Source organism: Lagopus muta, chromosome 3, assembly GCF_023343835.1.
Source record: "Lagopus muta isolate bLagMut1 chromosome 3, bLagMut1 primary, whole genome shotgun sequence".
Classification (NCBI taxonomy): domain Eukaryota; kingdom Metazoa; phylum Chordata; class Aves; order Galliformes; family Phasianidae; genus Lagopus; species Lagopus muta.
Genome location: NC_064435.1, coordinates 91,247,606 through 91,257,445, shown reverse-complemented (window position 1 = coordinate 91,257,445; position 9,840 = coordinate 91,247,606). Strand labels below are relative to the sequence as shown.

General features: G+C 40.2%; 1 protein-coding gene across 1 annotated transcript in view; it reads left to right on the top strand.

Moving 5' to 3' along the window:
- Positions 1–810: 810 nt before the first annotated feature.
- Positions 811–9,840, top strand: part of LOC125691400 (tubulin polymerization promoting protein) — a 75,806-nt gene continuing 66,776 nt past the window's right edge. Inside the window, exon 1 of the mRNA XM_048940742.1 lies at positions 811–938. The gene's annotated coding sequence lies outside the window, so the exon portion shown is untranslated. The remainder of the gene's footprint in view (positions 939–9,840) is intronic.

The following is a 9,840-nucleotide window of genomic DNA, read 5'->3' as shown; positions in this document are numbered from 1 at the left end:
TGTTCTTTCAGAGGTCACAGCTGCAATCCAGAATGACTTGAAGAGTCGTACTTAATGCTGTGAAGCCTGATTTCTTTTTATGCTACTTTTCAAGGGAAAGTTGCTTCGAAGGAAGAAAATGCAGACAAAATTGGCATTTGACACCTATTTTGCAAAGGCTTTCAGTAGCCTATCTGACAGAAGGATTTGATTTTAAAAAATATAAACAGTGAGAGAAGGATTCTTCATTTTTAACGGGTCTTGGAAGCTGATATATCCTAGAACTGTTGCCTCTCTGAGTTTTGTCTCTTCCTGAATGAGTTTTTTCACCGCTACCATAGGAAATTATCATGTTTGGATAGTCAACAAGACTTCCTGGACTTCTGCAGAAAACGACCTTCTCATTGTATTTTTGTTGTGTCAGTGAGAAAGTATTGGCAATTGCTGTTATGGTAACAAAACAAAAACCTGTTGTGGCAACTACATTCAACATTACACATGTAGTATCTCTTCACTCTGTAAAAACATTTTTTTCTTTTTTTTTTTTTTGGTCCAGGACAGGAGATATCCTCTTGTTTAAGCTTATCACAGACAGATTACATTTTTTTTCCCCCCTAAGCAATAGCCCAGATGTGGTGCAAGTTGTTTTTTTTTTTTTTCTTTGGGGGTAAGGGGAGCGGCGGTGAGGTGGGTTGATGGGGAGAAAGGGTGGGGACAAATGAGGAGTGTTGTTTTTGGCAGCTTTTTGGCAGACTGTTCTTTTTGTTGGGTTAATTTTTACAGGTGGGAGGGGAATGACAGACCAGCCAGTGCAAAGTAACCAACTTGTTCCTAGTAGCTATTTGCACTAGTTCTCCATGCCTCTGCAACCAACTGGTAATCTCTGAAATCCTGGGGCTCCAGCAATATTGTGATCTTCAACCCTCGTGATCTTCAGCACAGGAGGAGCAAAGCAGCAGGTACACAAACTTCACAAAAAGTGGTGGTCACTCTGCAGCTTGCAGATGAAGTTTCTTATAACAGTGTAGTAAAATTGTAAATAAAATGGTAGGAAGAAAGGTTAGATATGCTGGGAGGAAACAATTGTGTGAAGAGTGAGAGAAAAAATACAAATTAAAGGTTGGACAGCTTTCCTGTGTGAGCTTTTTCTTGGACTTCTGCAATAATAATTTAATCCTCCCTCCCTTCCTCCCTTCCTCCCTTCCTCCCTTCCTCCCTTCCTCCCTTCCTCCCTTCCTCCCTTCCTCCCTTCCTCCCTTCCTCCCTTCCTCCCTTCCTCCCTTCCTCCCTTCCTCCCTTCCTTCCTTCCTTCCTTCCTTCCTTCCTTCCTTCCTTCCTTCCTTCCTTCCTTCCTTCCTTCCAGAACTGTAAAGATTCCCTCTTCTTGGCACTGGTAAGGCCACATCTACTGTGTCCAGTTTGGACTCTCAAGTACAGGAGAAAAATGAACTTACAAATGTCATTCCAATCCACAAAGAAGATGAAGGAAATGGAGCATCTTTCAGATAAAAGGAGGCTGAGGCAGCCAGAACTGCTTAAGCTGGAGAAATCTTGGGGTGACGATGGTCTTAGCAATGTATATAAAAAACTCATGAAAGAAATTAAGGAGTCAGATTCTTTTCACTTCTCCTCATTGACAGGATGGGAGGCAATGGGCACAAACTAAGACACAGAAGGGTAACTCCAAGCAAAGGAAATGTTTTTACTGTGGTGGCAGTCAAGTGCTGAAGCAGATTAGCCAGAGGCAGTGGGCTCTCCATCCATGGAGATATTCAGAATCAGACTTGACATAGTCTTAAGTAACCTGCTCTAGTTTATCCTGCTACCCTGGTTTCCCTCTCAATTTAACTAGATATCTTGGGCAGTAAGTGGCACAGAAATGTCCTTTAAAGGATTTACAAATCTCTTCTTCCCCAGAGGAAACTGCCTCTAATAAACAATCACAAAAATCTTCTTTTTAAAATTCTGTTTATTTTTTTTATCAGAGGAGTGACTATACTATTGAAAGCTGAATAATAAAAGAAAAAGATGTAAAAATTGTAAGAAAAAATCAGAATAGTGTGTATCTCTGGTCAACCGAAGGTGTAAAAACCATCTTAATTATCATCTCCACAGCTTTGATGTAGAAAAGACTGAAAAAGAACAGGCTTGGTGATGGTTAGCTCATTTTATTTTAGGCTCATTTATTGTAGGCAAATTTAACTCAGGTTTTTCATCTATTTTTGAGTTCAGGTTATTTTAATTTGTCCAAATACTTGTTCTTGTAACAAGTTGGCTATTTCTCTTTTTTTTTTCTTCACAAGACATGACTACAAGTAGTGGCTGAGGGGAAATCTGTTGAGGCAGTGCGCTGGAGTTAATAGAAAAAAGGGCATAATGCACAGGAAGAGCAGGCTAGGAGAATGAGACTGCTCAACTGTAAAGGAAAACCCATGACAGTACTAACAGTAACTAATTAGAAAGTACAGAAAATGGTGCTAGAATGAAAGGAGGGATCATTGTCAGACTCCATTACTCTCCGGACAAATTCTTTTAGATATGGAAAGGTTTGATGTTTAATATCAGATTTACTTGTTTGATATAGTTGACGTTACACTGAATTTTGATATAGAAAAATGTTACAGCAATATGCTGAAATTCCAACGCAGCCAAAACAGTAACCATTATACACAACTGATTCCCACTACCTGTATGTTTTGTCATCCAAAATCTGGGAAGAAAACTCTCTAACTCCTATGCAATGTGTTAGAAAGCAGCATTCATTTTTTCCTCATGATACATACCAGGAAATCTGACAAACAAGCATGCCCTCTCAGAGTTCAGATTCTACATTCAAACAGTTGTACACGCACCATTAGCTTAATCAGTGAGGCTTTTGGATGACCATCAGCTGTTTTTCCCCAATTTGGCAAATTTCCATTGCTTGTTAGACCAAAATGAGCAACTTCCAAAGCGATCTGTTTGAAATTAGAAGATGTCCTTGCACCTGTTGGATGCAAAGGACAAAGTAGTCTGTTATGACTCTCGTGCAGAAGAATTAGGAGAAAACAAGGCTTTCACATACTAAGCAAAGTTGAAATTGAAAGTCTTAGATTTAGCAGTCATCGATTCCCTCTGCTAAACTAATATATTGGTCCTTAAACTAGTATACTGACACCAATGCCTATTGCTAAACAAACCAGCCCATATCAGTACTTCCCTCTCATGGTGCTGGTCATCCCTAACTGCCAGAAAAGAATGTATAAGTTAAAGCCAGTTCAAACCCACTGCTCTTTTCATTTTGTTGGTTGCTTGGTTTTTATGTCCATTTTAGTCTGAGCCAGATATGCATGCTTGCCTGCTTGGTTCAGGAAAACATTGGTCTTCATTAATTATTTCAAGGAAGGCTATTTATTAAACCTAGTGTCTTACTTGTTCAGCCGAGTACCTAAACAAAGGTTACATTCCAGCCCCCACTGTGTTCATTTCAGCTTACTTTACAAGAGTTGGTGGTCATTCTTTCCATTCTTCCCTGGGAAAATTAATTTCTTGCTCTTTTCCTCTGAGCTGTCTTCTGTTGTGGAGCTGGCCTTGTCAGTTACACTTGTTTCAGATCAGAGGTCATTTTGTGATGACTTGGAAGATGAGCAATGTTTTCTTATTCCAGTGCCTGGATGCTTCAGCTTGTTGTCAACAACAAGGAAGTGTATTTGGAAGAGACATTTTCAAGTATTCACTCACTAAATCTACTTCCATTTTTACAATGGAGGAAACTAATGGGTCAGTGCTTTTGACACATTTAAGCTAGTCACTCATGTTAAACAGGCAAGAAGCAATCATACTGTTCACCAGCAGATTACTCAGAGAAAATTGCATTGTACTCCCTTGAGTAATACTTTTTCCCAGCAACAGGAATGGAGCTAATGAAAATTACTCACCTTATTTTAATTTCTCATCTTTGGATGAGCCTGCTATTCTTCCTGGAGCACGTTCTTCTTTAAAAAAAAAAACAACTCTAAGAAGCTTTGAAAGCCACATCAACAACTGCAACTAATGAAAGCATTCCACAAGGTACACAATCCTACTGATGTATAAAAAAATATGAGAAGTATGAAATGAATCATTCAGGGGCTGTTCTAGGATTCTGCAAACCTAAGTGCTGACTAGAGTTGGCAGCAAGACTGCGGTTAAACTTTAGCTTATTGTTACTAGCAAAGAGATTCCTGGACTCCTGAAATTGGAATCATAGTCAGGATCATAGAAACATATCATGGTTAGCAAGGGGTGGAAAAGAAGCTGGTTGTTAGCCCACTCCTTTTTTAGTTCTTTCTGAAAAAGCAGCAAGAAAATGAAGTCAATTCTTTTAGATCTTACTTCTTTTATGCTTCATCCTAGGCCATCTTCACTTGCTGTTGCAGAAGTAATTTAGACCTACTGCTTTATTCTTATAAGTACTGCATTCAGCCTTGCCTGTGCCATTAAGAAATCTCAACATAGTTCTGAGGCAATTAAATGAGGAAACAGTAGAACTGACATCATAGTTGATCACTTTTTTTAATGTTAACATGTCTTACGATAAACTGAGAATTATTTTATTTATTTTTATGACACATGAAATGAAGAGATATGCTTCCAGTTTTGCGTAATGCGGGAGAAAATCCCAAGAAAACTTCAGCTTCAGTGGCAATTGTAGAATAGCAGAATGGCTTAGGTTGAAAGGGACCTTAAAAATCATCTAGTTCCCACTGCAGTGGGCAGGGTTTCCAACCACTAAATCAAAGGTTAGATCAAGTTGCTCAGGGCCCTGTGAAACCTGGCCCTGAATGCCTGCCCAGTGGGTCATCCACAGCTTCTCTGGGAACCAGTTCCAGTACTTCAACACCCTCAGTAAAGAATTTCTTCCTAACATCTATCTTAAATCTCCCCTCTTTTAATTGAAAGCCATTCCCACTAGTCCTATCCTTATCTGCCCATGTAAAAATTCGGTCTCCATTCTGTTTATAAGCTCCACTCAAGTACTGGGAGGCCACAGTTAGGTCTTCCTTGGGATTGCCCCAACCCTGGCCTTGTTGAACCTCATTCAATTCATGTGGGCCCACTTTTCAAGCCAGTCCAGGTCCTTCTGGATGGCATTCCTTCTGTTTTATCAGTTGCAGCACTCAGCTTGGTGTCATCAGCAAACTTGCTGAGGGTGCACTCAATCCCACTGATAATGTTGAAGAGCACCGGCCCCAGCACAAACCCCATGGGGACACAGCTTGTCACCAGCCTCCACCTGATCTGTAGACCACAACACTCTAGCTGAAACCATCCGAGCAACTATTTATCCACTGAACAGTTCAGCCTTCAAATCCAAATCTCCGATTTAGAGGTAAGGATGTGGTGTGTGACCATGTCAAAGGCCTCGCAGAAGGTAGACCATATTAGTTGCCTTTTCTTGGTCCACTGGTGCTGTCACTCCGTCACAGAAGGCCACCACATGGGTTAGTCGTGATTTTCCCTTGATTAAGCTGTGCTGGCTCATCCTTCATGTGCCTTAAAATGCGTTCTAGGAGGTTCTGCTCCATGATCTTCCAGGCACAGACATGAGGCTCACTAGGCTGTGGTTTTCTGGATCTTCCTTTCTCCCTTTCTTGAAAATGGGAGTGATGTTTTCTTTCTTCCAGTCACTGTGGACTCAGCCTGACAGCCTGGAGTTTTCATAAATGATGGAGAGCATATTAGCAACCACATCAGCCATATCTTTAAGACCTTGGGATGCGGGTCATCTGGCTCCATAGACTTGTATACATTCAGCCTTGTGAGGTGGGTGGGTCTCTGACCTGCTCTGCTCTCAGTGAGGGGGATTTTGCTCCCCCCAACATAAACGTTCAGGGATGTGAGAGGTGTGGGAAGCCTGATGGCCAGTGAAGGCTGAGGCCAATAACTTGTTGAGTTCCTCAGACATTTCCATGCCTATTGTAGCTGGTTCTCCCTCTCTCCTCGTTTAAAAGAGGGGACACAATCAATATTTAATCAATATTATTATGTCATTGTGTAAATAAGCAGGCTGAAATTCCATACGTTGATGTGTTCTTTTTGTTACAAAACGAGTATGATAGATGGAAATGCAAGTTGATGGAAACAAGTTTGGAGGCTTGGATAATATTATCTGAGAATAAGAAAGGCAAACCATCCTCGTTTCAGGATGGAGAGACCATAACAATCAGCTATCAGGCTCTACTGAGATAAGCTGTGGGGATTGCTTGTATAGGTGCAGGTTCCCTTTTCTACCTCTGATTTGATGAACTGGAAGGAGTCTACTGGATTATAAAGGAAAAAAATCCGGAGAGGGTTCATGGAATCCTTCAAGTGGTTATTTTAAATCATAATCCTGTTTGGAAAGATACACAGGTTTTGCTAAACACATTGTTACTCTCTGAGGAAAAATTATTGATTTTAGAGAAAACTAATGAGGAAAACTGGAAGACAAATGCTAGGGAAGGTCTAGAATGCTTTATGCCTGAAACAGAAGAGGTTATATGAGACAGCTAGAAAGTGGACTGATTTGGGCCCAGAAGGGGAAGAGAATAAAAGTGTGTTTAATACATTGTTCACTGGAAAGTCAACCCCCAGTAGCTGAAAGAAGATGCAGAAAGTTGATGGGGTTTTAGGGATGCCTATTCCACAATTGGTTGAAATTGCCTACAGTGTATATGACAATAAGGAAAAACTAGAAAAGAAAAAGAAATAAAAAGATATGCAGAAGAGCAAAAAAATGAAGTCAAGCTTCTGACAGCAGATATTGTGCAAGCCATAAACAAAAGATAAAGAGGAACATTTAGAGAAGGATCTTGAGAAATAAAATTACTAACTCTTTTAGTAGATACTGAAGTTGCTCATTCTGTTGTAAGTTGTTGCAAAGGATCTTTAAGTATTCAATACCAGTAGCTGGGGCCATGAGAAAGCAGGAAGTTAAACATTTTTTGCAAAAAATTACATCTGAAATGGGAAATAAGATCTTAACACACAAGTTTTTGTATGTGCCAGAATTCCCTTTACCTCTCATGGGATAGGATTTGTTGAAGAAATTAGGAACTCTAATAACTTCTGATAAGAAAAAGGTATGGGTACGCACCTTGCAGGCACAAGTCGATTACATTCTTTAGAGAGCAAAGATATATAAGTGACTGAAATTCCATTTGAAATTGTGGATGCAGTAGTTCCTTCTGTGTGGGGGCCAGAAAATCCTGGGAAAGTCTGCCAAACTGGTAGAAGAATTGAAATCAGGAGTTAAACAAGTAAAACAAAGACAATTTACTGTGAAGCTGGAGGCCCATGTTGGGCTAGAACCTGTAATTGAGAATTTTCTAAGGTATGGACTATTACAAGAATGCTAGTCTGAATATTATACTCCAATTCTACCTGTTAGAAAGCTATGTTCTCACCAGTTATCCATCAGTGCAAGATTTGAGAGCTAGTAATCAAATAGTCACGCGCCTCCTGTAGTAACAAACCCCTACACGTTGTTGACAACTACAGCTAATTTTAATGTTCACAGTTTTAGATTTGAAAGATGCTTTATTTTGCCTGAAAAAGCAGAGCCAGAAATTGTTTCTGAATGAGGAAGTTCAACAGTGGGACAAAAGACTCATCTACGCTGAATGGTGATTCCCCAAGGATTCAAGTCCACCTCTGCAATGTCTGGTAATGTAGTGGCAAGGATTAGAGCAATGGTAAGGATTAGAGCAATGGCGAAGTAGGAACACATCAATTACCTGACTAATAGTGTTTTAAATTCTGCATTGCTCTTACCTGTGAATGAGGGAGAAGTGCTGTCTCACTATTATTTGTAAGAAATTGAACAAGTATATTCCAGCTGGCCAGACCTGAGATGTATCCCCATAATGAGTCTTGACCGGGAGCTGTTTGCTGATGGAAGCAGCTTGGTAGTTATGGAGGAGCAGAAAGCTCTGGATGTGCAATTGTAAGCCTCGAAGAAGAAAAAGAACTAAGATCCTTGCCAGCTAATAGGGATAGAAGCTCTAGTTGAAGCAGTAAGAAGATACACTATGGAAATTAACATGTTATTTATTGCCAAAAGTATTGCCCAGAAGTGCAGGATTTGTCTTATAAATAATCCTAAAATTCATAGGAGACCTATCTTCCTTCCCCTTCTCCACTCCCCCCCACCTTCCCCACCTGCCAACCACCAAGGAGAGGTAAAAAGGGGTTCTGTACCTGGGGAATATCAGCAAGTTGATTTTTCTCAATTACTGACGTGTAATGGGTACAAAAATTTATTGGCTTCGGTTGACACTTTTCCAGGGTGGCCTGAAGCATTCCAGTGCTGAGCCAACAAAACAAGCAAAGTAATCAATTTTTTATTAAAAGATGTAATTCCAAGATGGGGCATTCCAGAATGTCTCCCATCAGACAGAGGACCTCATTTTGTAGCAGAAATAACCCAAAGAGTTCCTAGCTTTTTGCAAATAAAATGGGATTTAAATAGCACGTGGAAACCTCAGTCAAGTTACCAAGTAGAGAGAATTAATCGAACATTACAAAGACAGATTGGAAAATTATGTTCAGAAAGACATTTGAAATAGGTAGAAGTTCTCTCTTTGCCATTGCTGAAAATTCAAATAACCCCTAGACTTAGAGAAGGAAACAGTCCTTTTGAAACCTTGTATGGAAAGCCAGTTATTGGAAATCTGTCTGGAAAAGGTGTTCAGATGTATGTGGCTGGTGATGAAATACTTACTGAATGCCACTTGCCTTTGGCAAGAATTCATTCTTCCCTCCATAGGTATGTATAACTAAGAATTCCAGCACCCCTGGATGTGCCTGTACATTGCTTTAAATCCAGGGACCAAGTGTATCTTTGAATCTGACAGTTCTCAAGCAGCAGCTGCCAGCCCAGCCTACACCCCAGGTTTGCAGTTCTTTCACATGATATGATTTTTATACCATATAGCAAATCTTTTTGGTCAGTTTAGGTCAGCTGCCTTGTTTCTGTCCTCTCCCAGCAACTTGTGCCCCCCCAGGCCCGCTGTTGGCAGGACAGTACGAGAAGCTGAAAGCCTGAAATATCCTTGGCTCTGTACAGCACTGCGCAGCACCAAGTAGAACACTGGTGTGCTCTCAACATTGTTGTTCTCCTAAAGCCAATATAAAGTATCACACCAGGCACTATGAGGAGAATCAAACCTGCCCCAGCTGAAACCAGGACAGAAGACAACAATTTTTTTCAATAGCTGCCCAAGGGAGATCAGAAAATAAAGAAAAAGGGTTGTGGTTTTTTTCATTACATGTTTTTTGTTGCTTTGTTTTTAATTAACTAATGAACTGTTTATTTTGCTCTGTACTGTGACCTGGTAAGATCATTATGTGTTTCTCCATCCCCAGCCAGCTTTACTGTTCCTTTCTACTCATTTTCTCTTGTTTACACAAATACTGCCCCTCCCAAAATGATGGTGGGAATATTTGTACACCCAAGATGTTATCTCAGATGCCTATCTGACTGTTTTCCCAAAATCTAGGATGTGTGCAAAGAGTCAGTATACACACAGAGGCGAGGTACTTATTTTGTTTCTGCACAGAGATGTGTGCTAGCTGATTCATCCACGAAACTAGCACACCTTCTGTGTAGCACAGGATTTATTTTATAGACCAAAGAATGTAAAATCACTTTATCTCTAGGTGTACCAATAACATTTACCTACATGAATGGTTAAATACTCTTGTTTTCATTTGAATTGGCAGCACTTTCTACCATGAGTTCTAGTTTTAGTGATTAATGCTCCAGGCTAATGAAGTTTGCACTAGTATAATCCATTGAACTCTAGTTCATGCAAAGGCAAGCTCCATACACATTTTCTTTCAATGGCCTGGCTGACTTGT